Source organism: Phyllobates terribilis, unplaced genomic scaffold, assembly GCF_046119375.1.
Source record: "Phyllobates terribilis strain yellow unplaced genomic scaffold, ASM4611937v1 Scaffold_404__1_contigs__length_1715579, whole genome shotgun sequence".
Lineage (NCBI taxonomy): Eukaryota > Metazoa > Chordata > Amphibia > Anura > Dendrobatidae > Phyllobates > Phyllobates terribilis.
This window is the reverse complement of record NW_027363164.1, coordinates 76142-97063: the sequence shown is the minus strand read 5'-3', so window position 1 is coordinate 97063 and position 20922 is coordinate 76142. Positions and strand designations below refer to the sequence as shown.

The 20922-nt window shown below is 44.8% G+C and overlaps 13 non-coding genes and 2 pseudogenes across 13 annotated transcripts; all 15 read left to right on the top strand.

Moving 5' to 3' along the window:
• Nucleotides 1-897: 897 nt before the first annotated feature.
• On the top strand, nt 898-1088 carry LOC141225127 (U2 spliceosomal RNA). Its single transcript, XR_012292439.1, has one exon. It is a non-coding gene; the product is annotated as a U2 spliceosomal RNA (small nuclear RNA).
• A 1115-nt stretch (nt 1089-2203) lies between these two features.
• LOC141225573 (U2 spliceosomal RNA) lies at nt 2204-2394 on the top strand. Its single transcript, XR_012292844.1, has one exon. It is a non-coding gene; the product is annotated as a U2 spliceosomal RNA (small nuclear RNA).
• Nucleotides 2395-3509: 1115 nt separating this feature from the next.
• LOC141225561 (U2 spliceosomal RNA) lies at nt 3510-3700 on the top strand. The gene has a single exon (XR_012292833.1). It is a non-coding gene; the product is annotated as a U2 spliceosomal RNA (small nuclear RNA).
• A 1115-nt stretch (nt 3701-4815) lies between these two features.
• On the top strand, nt 4816-5006 carry LOC141225550 (U2 spliceosomal RNA). The gene has a single exon (XR_012292822.1). It is a non-coding gene; the product is annotated as a U2 spliceosomal RNA (small nuclear RNA).
• A 1115-nt stretch (nt 5007-6121) lies between these two features.
• Nucleotides 6122-6312, top strand: LOC141225539 (U2 spliceosomal RNA). Its single transcript, XR_012292811.1, has one exon. It is a non-coding gene; the product is annotated as a U2 spliceosomal RNA (small nuclear RNA).
• A 2445-nt stretch (nt 6313-8757) lies between these two features.
• LOC141225107 (U2 spliceosomal RNA) lies at nt 8758-8955 on the top strand. The gene has a single exon (XR_012292424.1). It is a non-coding gene; the product is annotated as a U2 spliceosomal RNA (small nuclear RNA).
• A 1115-nt stretch (nt 8956-10070) lies between these two features.
• Nucleotides 10071-10261, top strand: LOC141225528 (U2 spliceosomal RNA). The gene has a single exon (XR_012292800.1). It is a non-coding gene; the product is annotated as a U2 spliceosomal RNA (small nuclear RNA).
• A 1115-nt stretch (nt 10262-11376) lies between these two features.
• On the top strand, nt 11377-11567 carry LOC141225517 (U2 spliceosomal RNA). The gene has a single exon (XR_012292789.1). It is a non-coding gene; the product is annotated as a U2 spliceosomal RNA (small nuclear RNA).
• Nucleotides 11568-12685: 1118 nt separating this feature from the next.
• Nucleotides 12686-12777, top strand: LOC141225158 (U2 spliceosomal RNA; annotated as a pseudogene).
• A 794-nt stretch (nt 12778-13571) lies between these two features.
• On the top strand, nt 13572-13753 carry LOC141225108 (U2 spliceosomal RNA). Its single transcript, XR_012292425.1, has one exon. It is a non-coding gene; the product is annotated as a U2 spliceosomal RNA (small nuclear RNA).
• A 1115-nt stretch (nt 13754-14868) lies between these two features.
• On the top strand, nt 14869-15059 carry LOC141225505 (U2 spliceosomal RNA). Its single transcript, XR_012292778.1, has one exon. It is a non-coding gene; the product is annotated as a U2 spliceosomal RNA (small nuclear RNA).
• A 1115-nt stretch (nt 15060-16174) lies between these two features.
• On the top strand, nt 16175-16365 carry LOC141225493 (U2 spliceosomal RNA). The gene has a single exon (XR_012292766.1). It is a non-coding gene; the product is annotated as a U2 spliceosomal RNA (small nuclear RNA).
• Nucleotides 16366-17480: 1115 nt separating this feature from the next.
• On the top strand, nt 17481-17572 carry LOC141225157 (U2 spliceosomal RNA; annotated as a pseudogene).
• A 799-nt stretch (nt 17573-18371) lies between these two features.
• Nucleotides 18372-18555, top strand: LOC141225103 (U2 spliceosomal RNA). Its single transcript, XR_012292420.1, has one exon. It is a non-coding gene; the product is annotated as a U2 spliceosomal RNA (small nuclear RNA).
• Nucleotides 18556-19670: 1115 nt separating this feature from the next.
• On the top strand, nt 19671-19861 carry LOC141225481 (U2 spliceosomal RNA). Its single transcript, XR_012292755.1, has one exon. It is a non-coding gene; the product is annotated as a U2 spliceosomal RNA (small nuclear RNA).
• The last annotated feature ends 1061 nt before the right edge of the window (nt 19862-20922 follow it).

Below are 20922 nucleotides of genomic sequence, written 5' to 3'. Positions count from 1 at the left end.
TGTGTAGGTATTTATTTGGAGCATATTTGTTTCGTTTAAAGTGGCAAGAAAGGGATTTGCGATGTCCGATTGCTTTTGAGGTGCCTGTATGGTATGTGTGGGTTTATAAGTTTTTGGTGAGGTATGAACTGTGTGATGCAAATGTGAGATTGCTGGAGAATAAGAAGGCTGTGTATAGGATGATTGAATGTAGAGAGGTAGAATGTGGAATAAATATGGTTAGGGGTGGTGATGTGCAGAAGGTTTGGAAGAAAGTGCGGATGAGTGGTATGACCAACAAACAGAGTGAAGTTGTGTGGCAGTCTTTACATGGAGTATTACCTGTGAGAGAATTTCAGAGGAATAGAGGTTTGGTGAGGAGTGAAATGTGTCCAAGAAATGGCTGTGGTGGAAGGGAAAGTGTGTTGCATGTTTTTTGGAATTGCCAGTATGCTAGAGATGTGATTGGGAGAATGGGGCCTTTGTGTAAAGAATTGTGTGGTGTGAATTTGTTGTCTTTTGAGTTGTTTATGTTTGGTTTGGGAATATGTGATGGGACGAAGGAAAGAGTCTTGTGGTTGATGCTTGCATGTATAAAGGAAGTGTTATGGGATGTGAGGAATGTGTATGTGTTTAAAAGGAAGGAAATTGCTGTAAAGGATAGTGTGAAGGTGATTTTGGGGAAGATGTATGTGTGTTTCCTATGGGACAAAAAGAGGAGAGGGGAAGTGGATGCGGAGGGAATATGGAAAGTTAAAAAGTGGAGATATATTGTTAGTACCTCTTGATTTTTGTTATTGTTGTTTTGAAATATGAAATAAATATTTCCGATGATGATGGGGACAGCAAATAGCGTATTGGATTTGACGCAGCTGTTTTGATGGAATTTTCCTTTGTCTGGTTTCCATAGACTGTGGAATTTCCTCGTCTGAGGAGAAAAAAAAAAAAAAAAAAAATCTGTTCTTATCAGTTTAATATATGATACGTCCCCTATCTGGGGACCATATATTAAATGGATTTTTAGAACAGGGAGATGGAAAAAGAGCTTGCTCTGTCCACTCCACGCATTGACCTGGTATTGCAGTATCTCCAGGACCGGTGCACCCCTTCTTTAATGCAGTTTCTAAAATCAGAAAGAATTGAATTCAATGTTTTTTGTTCATTTTGCTTGTTTGTCGGATTTTGGGATGGACTCTTTGGCTTTGCTTTTCTTCTCCTCATTGGATTTTTCATGTTCAAAGTTGCAGAAGCCAGATTACAAGCTCATTTTGGTTCAACTTCAGCAACTGTGCATTGCATTGCCATGTAATGTGATGCAATGCTATCTTTCTAGCTCTCCCTTTTTACTTCCTTTTTAATAAACAGACATATTAGGCAAGCATTTTGGAGCTTTCACCTAAATAACTACAGGTGTTGACATAAGCTGCACAATATAATTGACCTTTCAGTATATTGTTGCACACACACCATCTATTTAGCAAATGCCCTTGTTATCAACAGCAGCCTTTTAAACTCACCTGAGCTAACAGGTATGTGCGCTGGTTACTCTGCTGCGCTTAAAATTTCTTTTTTGGTTTGCTACAATGCCTTTTCTGAAACGTTGTCTCCTTCTGCTGGAACACTGACTTCTTTCATTTAATGCCTGCAGACTATAAAAGAGAACCCAACCCAAAAAGTTTGGTTGATTAGTCTGTGGCATTCTGTTAAACTGTTGCTTATGGCGGTCTCTGTGAGCTTCTCAGCGACATTCAGCCAGCCAGGTATCCTGCCTGCAGTAGATGGAATGTGGCAATGGAACGCTGGCTGCGCGTGTCATAATAGGCTCTGAGCCTTTATATACCTGTGCACAGCAGCAGACACCTTCAGTCTGCTGCTGGACAGCCAGCAGCAGCAGCAGCAGGAGAGGTATGTAATCAGGAGCCCTCCTGCTAAGGGTAGACAGCTGCTCGTTCCACCCCATGCCCCGCCTTAATTGGTTCTCCTCCCTTCCAACGGTGTTGAGGCGGGTGGGAACAGCAGGGGGTGAAGGTGCTGTGTTTAAAGAGGTGGAGTTATGCAGATCTAAAACGCGTGGATTGCAGCAGCAGCAAGCCGAAAAGTGCAGGCATGTAAGGGATCTAGAGGTTGACAACATGTCTTCTTAACGGGAGTCCAGGAGCTCATCTCCACAAATGGACTTTTCAGGATCCTTGGGTGGCTCCGTAGTTTGAAACCAATTCTGGTTATCGCTTCTCGGCCTTTTGGCTAAGATCAAGTGTAGTATCTGTTCTTATCAGTTTAATATCTGATACGTCCCCTATCTGGGGACCATATATTAAATGGATTTTTAGAACAGGGAGATGGAAAAAGAGCTTGCTCTGTCCACTCCACGCATTGACCTGGTATTGCAGTATCTCCAGGACCGGTGCACCCCTTCTTTAATGCAGTTTCTAAAATCAGAAAGAATTGAATTCAATGTTTTTTGTTCATTTTGCTTGTTTGTCGGATTTTGGGATGGACTCTTTGGCTTTGCTTTTCTTCTCCTCATTGGATTTTTCATGTTCAAAGTTGCAGAAGCCAGATTACAAGCTCATTTTGGTTCAACTTCAGCAACTGTGCATTGCATTGCCATGTAATGTGATGCAATGCTATCTTTCTAGCTCTCCCTTTTTACTTCCTTTTGGATAAACAGACATATTAGGCAAGCATTTTGGAGCTTTCACCTAAATAACTACAGGTGGTGAGATAAACTGCACAATATAATTGACCTTTCAGTATATTGTTGCACACACACCATCTATTTAGCAAATGCCCTTGTTATCAACAGCAGCCTTTTAAACTCACCTGAGCTAACAGGTATGTGCGCTGGTTACTCTGCTGCGCTTAAAATTTCTTTTTTGGTTTGCTACAATGCCTTTTCTGAAACGTTGTCTCCTTCTGCTGGAACACTGACTTCTTTCATTTAATGCCTGCAGACTATAAAAGAGAACCCAACCCAAAAAGTTTGGTTGATTAGTCTGTGGCATTCTGTTAAACTGTTGCTTATGGCGGTCTCTGTGAGCTTCTCAGCGACATTCAGCCAGCCAGGTATCCTGCCTGCAGTAGATGGAATGTGGCAATGGAACGCTGGCTGCGCGTGTCATAATAGGCTCTGAGCCTTTATATACCTGTGCACAGCAGCAGCCACCTTCAGTCTGCTGCTGGACAGCCAGCAGCAGCAGCAGCAGGAGAGGTATGTAATCAGGAGCCCTCCTGCTAAGGGTAGACAGCTGCTCGTTCCACCCCACCCCCCGCCTTAATTGGTTCTCCTCCCTTCCAACGGTGTTGAGGCGGGTGGGAACAGCAGGGGGTGAAGGTGCTGTGTTTAAAGAGGTGGAGTTATGCAGATCTAAAACGCGTGGATTGCAGCAGCAGCAAGCCGAAAAGTGCAGGCATGTAAGGGATCTAGAGGTTGACAACATGTCTTCTTAACGGGAGTCCAGGAGCTCATCTCCACAAATGGACTTTTCAGGATCCTTGGGTGGCTCCGTAGTTTGAAACCAATTCTGGTTATCGCTTCTCGGCCTTTTGGCTAAGATCAAGTGTAGTATCTGTTCTTATCAGTTTAATATCTGATACGTCCCCTATCTGGGGACCATATATTAAATGGATTTTTAGAACAGGGAGATGGAAAAAGAGCTTGCTCTGTCCACTCCACGCATTGACCTGGTATTGCAGTATCTCCAGGACCGGTGCACCCCTTCTTTAATGCAGTTTCTAAAATCAGAAAGAATTGAATTCAATGTTTTTTGTTCATTTTGCTTGTTTGTCGGATTTTGGGATGGACTCTTTGGCTTTGCTTTTCTTCTCCTCATTGGATTTTTCATGTTCAAAGTTGCAGAAGCCAGATTACAAGCTCATTTTGGTTCAACTTCAGCAACTGTGCATTGCATTGCCATGTAATGTGATGCAATGCTATCTTTCTAGCTCTCCCTTTTTACTTCCTTTTGGATAAACAGACATATTAGGCAAGCATTTTGGAGCTTTCACCTAAATAACTACAGGTGGTGAGATAAGCTGCACAATATAATTGACCTTTCAGTATATTGTTGCACACACACCATCTATTTAGCAAATGCCCTTGTTATCAACAGCAGCCTTTTAAACTCACCTGAGCTAACAGGTATGTGCGCTGGTTACTCTGCTGCGCTTAAAATTTCTTTTTTGGTTTGCTACAATGCCTTTTCTGAAACGTTGTCTCCTTCTGCTGGAACACTGACTTCTTTCATTTAATGCCTGCAGACTATAAAAGAGAACCCAACCCAAAAAGTTTGGTTGATTAGTCTGTGGCATTCTGTTAAACTGTTGCTTATGGCGGTCTCTGTGAGCTTCTCAGCGACATTCAGCCAGCCAGGTATCCTGCCTGCAGTAGATGGAATGTGGCAATGGAACGCTGGCTGCGCGTGTCATAATAGGCTCTGAGCCTTTATATACCTGTGCACAGCAGCAGCCACCTTCAGTCTGCTGCTGGACAGCCAGCAGCAGCAGCAGCAGGAGAGGTATGTAATCAGGAGCCCTCCTGCTAAGGGTAGACAGCTGCTCGTTCCACCCCACCCCCCGCCTTAATTGGTTCTCCTCCCTTCCAACGGTGTTGAGGCGGGTGGGAACAGCAGGGGGTGAAGGTGCTGTGTTTAAAGAGGTGGAGTTATGCAGATCTAAAACGCGTGGATTGCAGCAGCAGCAAGCCGAAAAGTGCAGGCATGTAAGGGATCTAGAGGTTGACAACATGTCTTCTTAACGGGAGTCCAGGAGCTCATCTCCACAAATGGACTTTTCAGGATCCTTGGGTGGCTCCGTAGTTTGAAACCAATTCTGGTTATCGCTTCTCGGCCTTTTGGCTAAGATCAAGTGTAGTATCTGTTCTTATCAGTTTAATATCTGATACGTCCCCTATCTGGGGACCATATATTAAATGGATTTTTAGAACAGGGAGATGGAAAAAGAGCTTGCTCTGTCCACTCCACGCATTGACCTGGTATTGCAGTATCTCCAGGACCGGTGCACCCCTTCTTTAATGCAGTTTCTAAAATCAGAAAGAATTGAATTCAATGTTTTTTGTTCATTTTGCTTGTTTGTCGGATTTTGGGATGGACTCTTTGGCTTTGCTTTTCTTCTCCTCATTGGATTTTTCATGTTCAAAGTTGCAGAAACCAGATTACAAGCTCATTTTGGTTCAACTTCAGCAACTGTGCATTGCATGGCCATGTAATGTGATGCAATGCTATCTTTCTAGCTCTCCCTTTTTACTTCCTTTTGGATAAACAGACATATTAGGCAAGCATTTTGGAGCTTTCACCTAAATAACTACAGGTGGTGAGATAAGCTGCACAATATAATTGACCTTTCAGTATATTGTTGCACACACACCATCTATTTAGCAAATGCCCTTGTTATCAACAGCAGCCTTTTAAACTCACCTGAGCTAACAGGTATGTGCGCTGGTTACTCTGCTGCGCTTAAAATTTCTTTTTTGGTTTGCTACAATGCCTTTTCTGAAACGTTGTCTCCTTCTGCTGGAACACTGACTTCTTTCATTTAATGCCTGCAGACTATAAAAGAGAACCCAACCCAAAAAGTTTGGTTGATTAGTCTGTGGCATTCTGTTAAACTGTTGCTTATGGCGGTCTCTGTGAGCTTCTCAGCGACATTCAGCCAGCCAGGTATCCTGCCTGCAATAGATGGAATGTGGCAATGGAACGCTGGCTGCGCGTGTCATAATAGGCTCTGAGCCTTTATATACCTGTGCACAGCAGCAGCCACCTTCAGTCTGCTGCTGGACAGCCAGCAGCAGCAGCAGCAGGAGAGGTATGTAATCAGGAGCCCTCCTGCTAAGGGTAGACAGCTGCTCGTTCCACCCCACCCCCCGCCTTAATTGGTTCTCCTCCCTTCCAACGGTGTTGAGGCGGGTGGGAACAGCAGGGGGTGAAGGTGCTGTGTTTAAAGAGGTGGAGTTATGCAGATCTAAAACGCGTGGATTGCAGCAGCAGCAAGCCGAAAAGTGCAGGCATGTAAGGGATCTAGAGGTTGACAACATGTCTTCTTAACGGGAGTCCAGGAGCTCATCTCCACAAATGGACTTTTCAGGATCCTTGGGTGGCTCCGTAGTTTGAAACCAATTCTGGTTATCGCTTCTCGGCCTTTTGGCTAAGATCAAGTGTAGTATCTGTTCTTATCAGTTTAATATCTGATACGTCCCCTATCTGGGGACCATATATTAAATGGATTTTTAGAACAGGGAGATGGAAAAAGAGCTTGCTCTGTCCACTCCACGCATTGACCTGGTATTGCAGTATCTCCAGGACCGGTGCACCCCTTCTTTAATGCAGTTTCTAAAATCAGAAAGAATTGAATTCAATGTTTTTTGTTCATTTTGCTTGTTTGTCGGATTTTGGGATGGACTCTTTGGCTTTGCTTTTCTTCTCCTCATTGGATTTTTCATGTTCAAAGTTGCAGAAGCCAGATTACAAGCTCATTTTGGTTCAACTTCAGCAACTGTGCATTGCATTGCCATGTAATGTGATGCAATGCTATCTTTCTAGCTCTCCCTTTTTACTTCCTTTTGGATAAACAGACATATTAGGCAAGCATTTTGGAGCTTTCACCTAAATAACTACAGGTGGTGAGATAAGCTGCACAATATAATTGACCTTTCAGTATATTGTTGCACACACACCATCTATTTAGCAAATGCCCTTGTTATCAACAGCAGCCTTTTAAACTCACCTGAGCTAACAGGTATGTGCGCTGGTTACTCTGCTGCGCTTAAAATTTCTTTTTTGGTTTGCTACAATGCCTTTTCTGAAACGTTGTCTCCTTCTGCTGGAACACTGACTTCTTTCATTTAATGCCTGCAGACTATAAAAGAGAACCCAACCCAAAAAGTTTGGTTGATTAGTCTGTGGCATTCTGTTAAACTGTTGCTTATGGCGGTCTCTGTGAGCTTCTCAGCGACATTCAGCCAGCCAGGTATCCTGCCTGCAGTAGATGGAATGTGGCAATGGAACGCTGGCTGCGCGTGTCATAATAGGCTCTGAGCCTTTATATACCTGTGCACAGCAGCAGCCACCTTCAGTCTGCTGCTGGACAGCCAGCAGCAGCAGCAGCAGGAGAGGTATGTAATCAGGAGCCCTCCTGCTAAGGGTAGACAGCTGCTCGTTCCACCCCACCCCCCGCCTTAATTGGTTCTCCTCCCTTCCAACGGTGTTGAGGCGGGTGGGAACAGCAGGGGGTGAAGGTGCTGTGTTTAAAGAGGTGGAGTTATGCAGATCTAAAACGCGTGGATTGCAGCAGCAGCAAGCCGAAAAGTGCAGGCATGTAAGGGATCTAGAGGTTGACAACATGTCTTCTTAACGGGAGTCCAGGAGCTCATCTCCACAAATGGACTTTTCAGGATCCTTGGGTGGCTCCGTAGTTTGAAACCAATTCTGGTTATCGCTTCTCGGCCTTTTGGCTAAGATCAAGTGCAGTGATCTAGCGGTTTCTGCCTTGGTCTTGGCTGGGAGGCGCTTGGGGTACCCGGCTCCTTGGCCTGGGGGGATCGCTACACTTATCGGTGGAGCTAAACCCCCCTGCTGCTATTAGGGAGTCGGATTAGTCCCTGGGCAACGAGAGGCGATCACCTTGTCACCACACATAGCTGTGGGGGGCAACTGTCGCCACACATAGCTGTGGTGGCAACATTTGGAGGATTAAAAGGAAAAAACGGAAGGAAAACGGATCGTTGAGATGGAGTTTTGGAAAAAGAAGAGATGCTTACGTTTTTTTGTGAAACGGGAGACGGAAGAAACTTTTTTGGAAGAAAAATGGATTCTGGAAATTTTGAGGAAATATGAAGTTTTGGAGAAGGATATCTACTGTATGCAAGAAATAAAGCAAGGTAAAGTTTGTGATGTGACTCTAGTTTCTGAGGAAAAGTGCATTCATTTTTTCAAAGGCTGGAGTGAAGAGGATTCTGGGAAAATTGGAGTAAGTGCATCATTCATGGGGAAACCGAAGAGTGTGATAATTTACATGGACAATCCGTTTGTGGAAATAGAGGAGATAATGGTTTTTTTGGAATCTAAATGTAAGATGGTAAAGTTTCAGAAATTATACAGGAACAAAGTTGGTATTTGGAACGGAAAGAGACGTTTTTTGGTGTGGACAACAGGAGAAGAAAATTTGCATAATGGGAGGATTATGGTAAACGGGAGTTCTGGGTATTGTTACATGGAAAGCAGCAAAGGAACTTTTGAAAAGAACTTTGGAGGACAAAAGGAAGATATTGGTGATAAAATGAAGAAGGAAGTTGATGCCATAATTATAGAGGAGAATAAGCAGGGAAAAGAAGTTGAAAGTTTAAAGGTGAAATTGAAGAAAAAGGTAACGGTACAGGAAAATTGTGGATCAAGGAAAGTATCTGGTGAAAGGAAAGAAGTAAAAGAGGAAAAGGGTAAAGTGTTGGAGAAGGTGGTGACTTTCAGAGATGATGAGGAAGAGTATGATAGGGAACAGATGCGGTTAGAGCATGAGGAGGAAGAAAAGAAGTTAAGGGGTTTTGTTGGGAGGAAAGTAAAAGAGAAAAAGGGGATATTTAGTTTGGGAAACCGGGTGAAGTAATGTCAGTGGTGATTTGTTTGGAAACTGTTGAAACTGCAAAGGAATTGTTATGTTTAACTTTATATATATTAGTTCAAATGAAAAAATATAAATATAATATCTAAACACGATGATGGAACTAAAATCTTGAGTTTGGTGATATACGATTTAAGATTATAAAACTTAATTTCTGAGTGTTTGGAAAAAAAAAAAAAAAAAAAAAAAAAATCTGTTCTTATCAGTTTAATATCTGATACGTCCCCTATCTGGGGACCATATATTAAATGGATTTTTAGAACAGGGAGATGGAAAAAGAGCTTGCTCTGTCCACTCCACGCATTGACCTGGTATTGCAGTATCTCCAGGACCGGTGCACCCCTTCTTTAATGCAGTTTCTAAAATCAGAAAGAATTGAATTCAATGTTTTTTGTTCATTTTGCTTGTTTGTCAGATTTTGGGATGGACTCTTTGGCTTTGCTTTTCTTCTCCTCATTGGATTTTTCATGTTCAAAGTTGCAGAAGCCAGATTACAAGCTCATTTTGGTTCAACTTCAGCAACTGTGCATTGCATTGCCATGTAATGTGATGCAATGCTATCTTTCTAGCTCTCCCTTTTTACTTCCTTTTGGATAAACAGACATATTAGGCAAGCATTTTGGAGCTTTCACCTAAATAACTACAGGTGGTGAGATAAGCTGCAAAATATAATTGACCTTTCAGTATATTGTTGCACACACACCATCTATTTAGCAAATGCCCTTGTTATCAACAGCAGCCTTTTAAACTCACCTGAGCTAACAGGTATGTGCGCTGGTTACTCTGCTGCGCTTAAAATTTCTTTTTTGGTTTGCTACAATGCCTTTTCTGAAACGTTGTCTCCTTCTGCTGGAACACTGACTTCTTTCATTTAATGCCTGCAGACTATAAAAGAGAACCCAACCCAAAAAGTTTGGTTGATTAGTCTGTGGCATTCTGTTAAACTGTTGCTTATGGCGGTCTCTGTGAGCTTCTCAGCGACATTCAGCCAGCCAGGTATCCTGCCTGCAATAGATGGAATGTGGCAATGGAACGCTGGCTGCGCGTGTCATAATAGGCTCTGAGCCTTTATATACCTGTGCACAGCAGCAGCCACCTTCAGTCTGCTGCTGGACAGCCAGCAGCAGCAGCAGCAGGAGAGGTATGTAATCAGGAGCCCTCCTGCTAAGGGTAGACAGCTGCTCGTTCCACCCCACCCCCCGCCTTAATTGGTTCTCCTCCCTTCCAACGGTGTTGAGGCGGGTGGGAACAGCAGGGGGTGAAGGTGCTGTGTTTAAAGAGGTGGAGTTATGCAGATCTAAAACGCGTGGATTGCAGCAGCAGCAAGCCGAAAAGTGCAGGCATGTAAGGGATCTAGAGGTTGACAACATGTCTTCTTAACGGGAGTCCAGGAGCTCATCTCCACAAATGGACTTTTCAGGATCCTTGGGTGGCTCCGTAGTTTGAAACCAATTCTGGTTATCGCTTCTCGGCCTTTTGGCTAAGATCAAGTGTAGTATCTGTTCTTATCAGTTTAATATCTGATACGTCCCCTATCTGGGGACCATATATTAAATGGATTTTTAGAACAGGGAGATGGAAAAAGAGCTTGCTCTGTCCACTCCACGCATTGACCTGGTATTGCAGTATCTCCAGGACCGGTGCACCCCTTCTTTAATGCAGTTTCTAAAATCAGAAAGAATTGAATTCAATGTTTTTTGTTCATTTTGCTTGTTTGTCGGATTTTGGGATGGACTCTTTGGCTTTGCTTTTCTTCTCCTCATTGGATTTTTCATGTTCAAAGTTGCAGAAGCCAGATTACAAGCTCATTTTGGTTCAACTTCAGCAACTGTGCATTGCATTGCCATGTAATGTGATGCAATGCTATCTTTCTAGCTCTCCCTTTTTACTTCCTTTTGGATAAACAGACATATTAGGCAAGCATTTTGGAGCTTTCACCTAAATAACTACAGGTGGTGAGATAAGCTGCACAATATAATTGACCTTTCAGTATATTGTTGCACACACACCATCTATTTAGCAAATGCCCTTGTTATCAACAGCAGCCTTTTAAACTCACCTGAGCTAACAGGTATGTGCGCTGGTTACTCTGCTGCGCTTAAAATTTATTTTTTGGTTTGCTACAATGCCTTTTCTGAAACGTTGTCTCCTTCTGCTGGAACACTGACTTCTTTCATTTAATGCCTGCAGACTATAAAAGAGAACCCAACCCAAAAAGTTTGGTTGATTAGTCTGTGGCATTCTGTTAAACTGTTGCTTATGGCGGTCTCTGTGAGCTTCTCAGCGACATTCAGCCAGCCAGGTATCCTGCCTGCAGTAGATGGAATGTGGCAATGGAACGCTGGCTGCGCGTGTCATAATAGGCTCTGAGCCTTTATATACCTGTGCACAGCAGCAGCCACCTTCAGTCTGCTGCTGGACAGCCAGCAGCAGCAGCAGCAGGAGAGGTATGTAATCAGGAGCCCTCCTGCTAAGGGTAGACAGCTGCTCGTTCCACCCCACCCCCCGCCTTAATTGGTTCTCCTCCCTTCCAACGGTGTTGAGGCGGGTGGGAACAGCAGGGGGTGAAGGTGCTGTGTTTAAAGAGGTGGAGTTATGCAGATCTAAAACGCGTGGATTGCAGCAGCAGCAAGCCGAAAAGTGCAGGCATGTAAGGGATCTAGAGGTTGACAACATGTCTTCTTAACGGGAGTCCAGGAGCTCATCTCCACAAATGGACTTTTCAGGATCCTTGGGTGGCTCCGTAGTTTGAAACCAATTCTGGTTATCGCTTCTCGGCCTTTTGGCTAAGATCAAGTGTAGTATCTGTTCTTATCAGTTTAATATCTGATACGTCCCCTATCTGGGGACCATATATTAAATGGATTTTTAGAACAGGGAGATGGAAAAAGAGCTTGCTCTGTCCACTCCACGCATTGACCTGGTATTGCAGTATCTCCAGGACCGGTGCACCCCTTCTTTAATGCAGTTTCTAAAATCAGAAAGAATTGAATTCAATGTTTTTTGTTCATTTTGCTTGTTTGTCGGATTTTGGGATGGACTCTTTGGCTTTGCTTTTCTTCTCCTCATTGGATTTTTCATGTTCAAAGTTGCAGAAGCCAGATTACAAGCTCATTTTGGTTCAACTTCAGCAACTGTGCATTGCATTGCCATGTAATGTGATGCAATGCTATCTTTCTAGCTCTCCCTTTTTACTTCCTTTTGGATAAACAGACATATTAGGCAAGCATTTTGGAGCTTTCACCTAAATAACTACAGGTGGTGAGATAAGCTGCACAATATAATTGACCTTTCAGTATATTGTTGCACACACACCATCTATTTAGCAAATGCCCTTGTTATCAACAGCAGCCTTTTAAACTCACCTGAGCTAACAGGTATGTGCGCTGGTTACTCTGCTGCGCTTAAAATTTCTTTTTTGGTTTGCTACAATGCCTTTTCTGAAACGTTGTCTCCTTCTGCTGGAACACTGACTTCTTTCATTTAATGCCTGCAGACTATAAAAGAGAACCCAACCCAAAAAGTTTGGTTGATTAGTCTGTGGCATTCTGTTAAACTGTTGCTTATGGCGGTCTCTGTGAGCTTCTCAGCGACATTCAGCCAGCCAGGTATCCTGCCTGCAGTAGATGGAATGTGGCAATGGAACGCTGGCTGCGCGTGTCATAATAGGCTCTGAGCCTTTATATACCTGTGCACAGCAGCAGCCACCTTCAGTCTGCTGCTGGACAGCCAGCAGCAGCAGCAGCAGCAGGAGAGGTATGTAATCAGGAGCCCTCCTGCTAAGGGTAGACAGCTGCTCGTTCCACCCCACCCCCCGCCTTAATTGGTTCTCCTCCCTTCCAACGGTGTTGAGGCGGGTGGGAACAGCAGGGGGTGAAGGTGCTGTGTTTAAAGAGGTGGAGTTATGCAGATCTAAAACGCGTGGATTGCAGCAGCAGCAAGCCGAAAAGTGCAGGCATGTAAGGGATCTAGAGGTTGACAACATGTCTTCTTAACGGGAGTCCAGGAGCTCATCTCCACAAATGGACTTTTCAGGATCCTTGGGTGGCTCCGTAGTTTGAAACCAATTCTGGTTATCGCTTCTCGGCCTTTTGGCTAAGATCAAGTGTAGTATCTTTCGAAAAGGCGGTTTTGGATGTTGGCCGCCCTAGTAGATTGATACATTATGCACACTGGGGTTTAGGCGCTTGTTAGTACGCCAGGTGGCTAATATAGTCATCTGGTGGAAAGCATGGCCCCCCAGGATCGACGCCATTGGGCCGGGGAAGATCGAAAGCCCGAAGTGTGAAGTGCCCCAGGAGTGGTGACCCTGGGGTGCCTTAACTCACTGGGATTGGGAACCCCACTTGAGTTTATGGCACATTTGCACAAGCACTTCAAATTTTCTTTCTTCGCACACACCCTTATTCCGGGCCTTCTGGCCTTAGGATGGGGAATTTTTCAATTCCCGGTCGAAGGTCCGGGCAGTATTATATTGTGAAACCTTCACTATTTATTTAGTTTCTTTGTCACTGTGTGTCCACTTATTCACGTGTGTCACGTCCTACTAGGATTTTGTCGGGATGCGGTTCCCTTACGGGTTCCTCTCTTGGCAGGTCTAGGGGGGGAGTGTGTGGCCATCAGGTTCCGCTCCCCCCTGAACCCCCCTGGCTCTCCTCTTTCGGGAGGAGAGCGTTGTTGGCTCCCCTCTTCCGGGAGGGGAGCACAGTCTTTGGCTCCCAGTGCCTTGCTCGGGTGAGAACTCGGGAAGGTGCTGGGGGTAAGATTGGGTCGCCTCTGGCTTCGGCTGGAGGTGGCTTTTTGTCCCTGTTCCTCGCTGTGGCCTTTTGGCTCGGAGGGACGGGGAATGGTTTGGGGGACCCTTCTCCTTTTGGAGAGGGTTTCAAGAAGACCAGCATCCTAGTGCACTTTTTTTGTGGCACTTGTCACTTTTTTAAGCGCACTCGGGTTTTGTACACGAATTCGGGCTTTCGAAAAAAAAAAAAAATAATCTGTTCTTATCAGTTTAATATCTGATACGTCCCCTATCTGGGGACCATATATTAAATGGATTTTTAGAACAGGGAGATGGAAAAAGAGCTTGCTCTGTCCACTCCACGCATTGACCTGGTATTGCAGTATCTCCAGGACCGGTGCACCCCTTCTTTAATGCAGTTTCTAAAATCAGAAAGAATTGAATTCAATGTTTTTTGTTCATTTTGCTTGTTTGTCGGATTTTGGGATGGACTCTTTGGCTTTGCTTTTCTTCTCCTCATTGGATTTTTCATGTTCAAAGTTGCAGAAGCCAGATTACAAGCTCATTTTGGTTCAACTTCAGCAACTGTGCATTGCATTGCCATGTAATGTGATGCAATGCTATCTTTCTAGCTCTCCCTTTTTACTTCCTTTTGGATAAACAGACATATTAGGCAAGCATTTTGGAGCTTTCACCTAAATAACTACAGGTGGTGAGATAAGCTGCACAATATAATTGACCTTTCAGTATATTGTTGCACACACACCATCTATTTAGCAAATGCCCTTGTTATCAACAGCAGCCTTTTAAACTCACCTGAGCTAACAGGTATGTGCGCTGGTTACTCTGCTGCGCTTAAAATTTCTTTTTTGGTTTGCTACAATGCCTTTTCTGAAACGTTGTCTCTTTCTGCTGGAACACTGACTTCTTTCATTTAATGCCTGCAGACTATAAAAGAGAACCCAACCCAAAAAGTTTGGTTGATTAGTCTGTGGCATTCTGTTAAACTGTTGCTTATGGCGGTCTCTGTGAGCTTCTCAGCGACATTCAGCCAGCCAGGTATCCTGCCTGCAGTAGATGGAATGTGGCAATGGAACGCTGGCTGCGCGTGTCATAATAGGCTCTGAGCCTTTATATACCTGTGCACAGCAGCAGCCACCTTCAGTCTGCTGCTGGACAGCCAGCAGCAGCAGCAGCAGGAGAGGTATGTAATCAGGAGCCCTCCTGCTAAGGGTAGACAGCTGCTCGTTCCACCCCACCCCCCGCCTTAATTGGTTCTCCTCCCTTCCAACGGTGTTGAGGCGGGTGGGAACAGCAGGGGGTGAAGGTGCTGTGTTTAAAGAGGTGGAGTTATGCAGATCTAAAACGCGTGGATTGCAGCAGCAGCAAGCCGAAAAGTGCAGGCATGTAAGGGATCTAGAGGTTGACAACATGTCTTCTTAACGGGAGTCCAGGAGCTCATCTCCACAAATGGACTTTTCAGGATCCTTGGGTGGCTCCGTAGTTTGAAACCAATTCTGGTTATCGCTTCTCGGCCTTTTGGCTAAGATCAAGTGTAGTATCTGTTCTTATCAGTTTAATATCTGATACGTCCCCTATCTGGGGACCATATATTAAATGGATTTTTAGAACAGGGAGATGGAAAAAGAGCTTGCTCTGTCCACTCCACGCATTGACCTGGTATTGCAGTATCTCCAGGACCGGTGCACCCCTTCTTTAATGCAGTTTCTAAAATCAGAAAGAATTGAATTCAATGTTTTTTGTTCATTTTGCTTGTTTGTCGGATTTTGGGATGGACTCTTTGGCTTTGCTTTTCTTCTCCTCATTGGATTTTTCATGTTCAAAGTTGCAGAAGCCAGATTACAAGCTCATTTTGGTTCAACTTCAGCAACTGTGCATTGCATTGCCATGTAATGTGATGCAATGCTATCTTTCTAGCTCTCCCTTTTTACTTCCTTTTGGATAAACAGACATATTAGGCAAGCATTTTGGAGCTTTCACCTAAATAACTACAGGTGGTGAGATAAGCTGCACAATATAATTGACCTTTCAGTATATTGTTGCACACACACCATCTATTTAGCAAATGCCCTTGTTATCAACAGCAGCCTTTTAAACTCACCTGAGCTAACAGGTATGTGCGCTGGTTACTCTGCTGCGCTTAAAATTTCTTTTTTGGTTTGCTACAATGCCTTTTCTGAAACGTTGTCTCCTTCTGCTGGAACACTGACTTCTTTCATTTAATGCCTGCAGACTATAAAAGAGAACCCAACCCAAAAAGTTTGGTTGATTAGTCTGTGGCATTCTGTTAAACTGTTGCTTATGGCGGTCTCTGTGAGCTTCTCAGCGACATTCAGCCAGCCAGGTATCCTGCCTGCAGTAGATGGAATGTGGCAATGGAACGCTGGCTGCGCGTGTCATAATAGGCTCTGAGCCTTTATATACCTGTGCACAGCAGCAGCCACCTTCAGTGTGCTGCTGGACAGCCAGCAGCAGCAGCAGCAGGAGAGGTATGTAATCAGGAGCCCTCCTGCTAAGGGTAGACAGCTGCTCGTTCCACCCCACCCCCCGCCTTAATTGGTTCTCCTCCCTTCCAACGGTGTTGAGGCGGGTGGGAACAGCAGGGGGTGAAGGTGCTGTGTTTAAAGAGGTGGAGTTATGCAGATCTAAAACGCGTGGATTGCAGCAGCAGCAAGCCGAAAAGTGCAGGCATGTAAGGGATCTAGAGGTTGACAACATGTCTTCTTAACGGGAGTCCAGGAGCTCATCTCCACAAATGGACTTTTCAGGATCCTTGGGTGGCTCCGTAGTTTGAAACCAATTCTGGTTATCGCTTCTCGGCCTTTTGGCTAAGATCAAGTGTAGTATCTGTTCTTATCAGTTTAATATCTGATACGTCCCCTATCTGGGGACCATATATTAAATGGATTTTTAGAACAGGGAGATGGAAAAAGAGCTTGCTCTGTCCACTCCACGCATTGACCTGGTATTGCAGTATCTCCAGGACCGGTGCACCCCTTCTTTAATGCAGTTTCTAAAATCAGAAAGAATTGAATTCAATGTTTTTTGTTCATTTTGCTTGTTTGTCGGATTTTGGGATGGACTCTTTGGCTTTGCTTTTCTTCTCCTCATTGGATTTTTCATGTTCAAAGTTGCAGAAGCCAGATTACAAGCTCATTTTGGTTCAACTTCAGCAACTGTGCATTGCATTGCCATGTAATGTGATGCAATGCTATCTTTCTAGCTCTCCCTTTTTACTTCCTTTTGGATAAACAGACATATTAGGCAAGCATTTTGGAGCTTTCACCTAAATAACTACAGGTGGTGAGATAAGCTGCACAATATAATTGACCTTTCAGTATATTGTTGCACACACACCATCTATTTAGCAAATGCCCTTGTTATCAACAGCAGCCTTTTAAACTCACCTGAGCTAACAGGTATGTGCGCTGGTTACTCTGCTGCGCTTAAAATTTCTTTTTTGGTTTGCTACAATGCCTTTTCTGAAACGTTGTCTCCTTCTGCTGGAACACTGACTTCTTTCATTTAATGCCTGCAGACTATAAAAGAGAACCCAACCCAAAAAGTTTGGTTGATTAGTCTGTGGCATTCTGTTAAACTGTTGCTTATGGCGGTCTCTGTGAGCTTCTCAGCGACATTCAGCCAGCCAGGTATCCTGCCTGCAGTAGATGGAATGTGGCAATGGAACGCTGGCTGCGCGTGTCATAATAGGCTCTGAGCCTTTATATACCTGTGCACAGCAGCAGCCACCTTCAGTGTGCTGCTGGACAGCCAGCAGCAGCAGCAGCAGGAGAGGTATGTAATCAGGAGCCCTCCTGCTAAGGGTAGACAGCTGCTCGTTCCACCCCACCCCCCGCCTTAATTGGTTCTCCTCCCTTCCAACGGTGTTGAGGCGGGTGGGAACAGCAGGGGGTGAAGGTGCTGTGTTTAAAGAGGTGGAGTTATGCAGATCTAAAACGCGTGGATTGCAGCAGCAGCAAGCCGAAAAGTGCAGGCATGTAAGGGATCTAGAGGTTGACAACATGTCTTCTTAACGGGAGTCCAGGAGCTCATCTCCACAAATGGACTTTTCAGGATCCTTGGGTGGCTCCGTAGTTTGAAACCAATTCTGGTTATCGCTTCTCGGCCTTTTGGCTAAGATCAAGTGTAGTATCTTTCGAAAAGGCGGTTTTGGATGTTGGCCGCCCTAGTAGATTGATACATTATGCACACTGGGGTTTAGGCGCTTGTTAGTACGCCAGGTGGCTAATATAGTCATCTGGTGGAAAGCATGGCCCCCCAGGATCGACGCCATTGGGCCGGGGAAGATCGAAAGCCCGAAGTGTGAAGTGCCCCAGGAGTGGTGACCCTGGGGTGCCTTAACTCACTGGGATTGGGAACCCCACTTGAGTTTATGGCACATTTGCACTAGCACTTCAATATTTCTTTCTTCACACACACCCTTATTCCGGGCCTTCTGGCCTTAGGATGGGGAATTTTTCAATTCCCGGTCGAAGGTCCGGGCAGTATTATACTGTGAAACCTTCACTATTTATTTAATTTTTTTTTGTCACTGTGTGTCCACTTTTTCACGTGTGTCCACGTCCTTACTAGGATTTTGTCGGGATGCGGTTCACTTACGGGTTCCTCTCTTGGCAGGTCTAGGGGGGGAGTGTGTGGCCATCAGGTTCCGCTCCCCCCTGAACCCCACTGGCTCTCCTCTTTCGGGAGGAGAGCGTTGTTGGCTCCCCTCTTCCGGGAGGGGAGCACAGTCTTTGGCTCCCAGTGCCTTGCTCGGGTGAGAACTCGGGCAGGTATTGGGGGTAAGATTGGGTCGCCTCTGGCTCCGGCTGGAGGTGGCTATTTGTCCCTGTTCCTCGCTGTGGCTTTCTGGCTCGGAGGGACGGGGAATGGTTTGGGGGACCCTTCTCCTTTTGGAGAGGGTTTCAAGAAGACCAGCATCCTAGTGCACTTTTTTTTGTGGCACTTGTCACTTTTTTAAGCGCACTCGGGTTTTGTACACGAATTCGGGGTTTCGATAAAAAAAAAAAAAAAAATCTGTTCTTATCAGTTTAATATCTGATACGTCCCCTATCTGGGGACCATATATTAAATGGATTTTTAGAACAGGGAGATGGAAAAAGAGCTTGCTCTGTCCACTCCACGCATTGACCTGGTATTGCATTATCTCCAGGACCGGTGCACCCCTTCTTTAATGCAGTTTCTAAAATCAGAAAGAATTGAATTCAATGTTTTTTGTTCATTTTGCTTGTTTGTCGGATTTTGGGATGGACTCTTTGGCTTTGCTTTTCTTCTCCTCATTGGATTTTTCATGTTCAAAGTTGCAGAAGCCAGATTACAAGCTCATTTTGGTTCAACTTCAGCAACTGTGCATTGCATTGCCATGTAATGTGATGCAATGCTATCTTTCTAGCTCTCCCTTTTTACTTCCTTTTGGATAAACAGACATATTAGGCAAGCATTTTGGAGCTTTCACCTAAATAACTACAGGTGGTGAGATAAGCTGCACAATATAATTGACCTTTCAGTATATTGTTGCACACACACCATCTATTTAGCAAATGCCCTTGTTATCAACAGCAGCCTTTTAAACTCACCTGAGCTAACAGGTATGTGCGCTGCTTACTCTGCTGCGCTTAAAATTTCTTTTTTGGTTTGCTACAATGCCTTTTCTGAAACGTTGTCTCCTTCTGCTGGAACACTGACTTCTTTCATTTAATGCCTGCAGACTATAAAAGAGAACCCAACCCAAAAAGTTTGGTTGATTAGTCTGTGGCATTCTGTTAAACTGTTGCTTATGGCGGTCTCTGTGAGCTTCTCAGCGACATTCAGCCAGCCAGGTATCCTGCCTGCAGTAGATGGAATGTGGCAATGGAACGCTGGCTGCGCGTGTCATAATAGGCTCTGAGCCTTTATATACCTGTGCACAGCAGCAGCCACCTTCAGTCTGCTGCTGGACAGCCAGCAGCAGCAGCAGCAGGAGAGGTATGTAATCAGGAGCCCTCCTGCTAAGGGTACACAGCTGCTCGTTCCACCCCACCCCCCGCCTTAATTGGTTCTCCTCCCTTCCAACGGTGTTGAGGCGGGTGGGAACAGCAGGGGGTGAAGGTGCTGTGTTTAAAGAGGTGGAGTTATGCAGATCTAAAACGCGTGGATTGCAGCAGCAGCAAGCCGAAAAGTGCAGGCATGTAAGGGATCTAGAGGTTGACAACATGTCTTCTTAACGGGAGTCCAGGAGCTCATCTCCACAAATGGACTTTTCAGGATCCTTGGGTGGCTCCGTAGTTTGAAACCAATTCTGGTTATCGCTTCTCGGCCTTTTGGCTAAGATCAAGTGTAGTATCTGTTCTTATCAGTTTAATATCTGATACGTCCCCTATCTGGGGACCATATATTAAATGGATTTTTAGAACAGGGAGATGGAAAAAGAGCTTGCTCTGTCCACTCCACGCATTGACCTGGTATTGCAGTATCTCCAGGACCGGTGCACCCCTTCTTTAATGCAGTTTCTAAAATCAGAAAGAATTGAATTCAATGTTTTTTGTTCATTTTGCTTGTTTGTCGGATTTTGGGATGGACTCTTTGGCTTTGCTTTTCTTCTCCTCATTGGATTTTTCATGTTCAAAGTTGCAGAAGCCAGATTACAAGCTCATTTTGGTTCAACTTCAGCAACTGTGCATTGCATTGCCATGTAATGTGATGCAATGCTATCTTTCTAGCTCTCCCTTTTTACTTCCTTTTGGATAAACAGACATATTAGGCAAGCATTTTGGAGCTTTCACCTAAATAACTACAGGTGGTGAGATAAGCTGCACAATATAATTGACCTTTCAGTATATTGTTGCACACACACCATCTATTTAGCAAATGCCCTTGTTATCAACAGCAGCCTTTTAAACTCACCTGAGCTAACAGGTATGTGCGCTGGTTACTCTGCTGCGCTTAAAATTTCTTTTTTGGTTTGCTACAATGCCTTTTCTGAAACGTTGTCTCCTTCTGCTGGAACACTGACTTCTTTCATTTAATGCCTGCAGACTATAAAAGAGAACCCAACCCAAAAAGTTTGGTTGATTAGTCTGTGGCATTCTGTTAAACTGTTGCTTATGGCGGTCTCTGTGAGCTTCTCAGCGACATTCAGCCAGCCAGGTATCCTGCCTGCAGTAGATGGAATGTGGCAATGGAACGCTGGCTGCGCGTGTCATAATAGGCTCTGAGCCTTTATATACCTGTGCACAGCAGCAGCCACCTTCAGTCTGCTGCTGGACAGCCAGCAGCAGCAGCAGCAGGAGAGGTATGTAATCAGGAGCCCTCCTGCTAAGGGTAGACAGCTGCTCGTTCCACCCCACCCCCCGCCTTAATTGGTTCTCCTCCCTTCCAACGGTGTTGAGGCGGGTGGGAACAGCAGGGGGTGAAGGTGCTGTGTTTAAAGAGGTGGAGTTATGCAGATCTAAAACGCGTGGATTGCAGCAGCAGCAAGCCGAAAAGTGCAGGCATGTAAGGGATCTAGAGGTTGACAACATGTCTTCTTAACGGGAGTCCAGGAGCTCATCTCCACA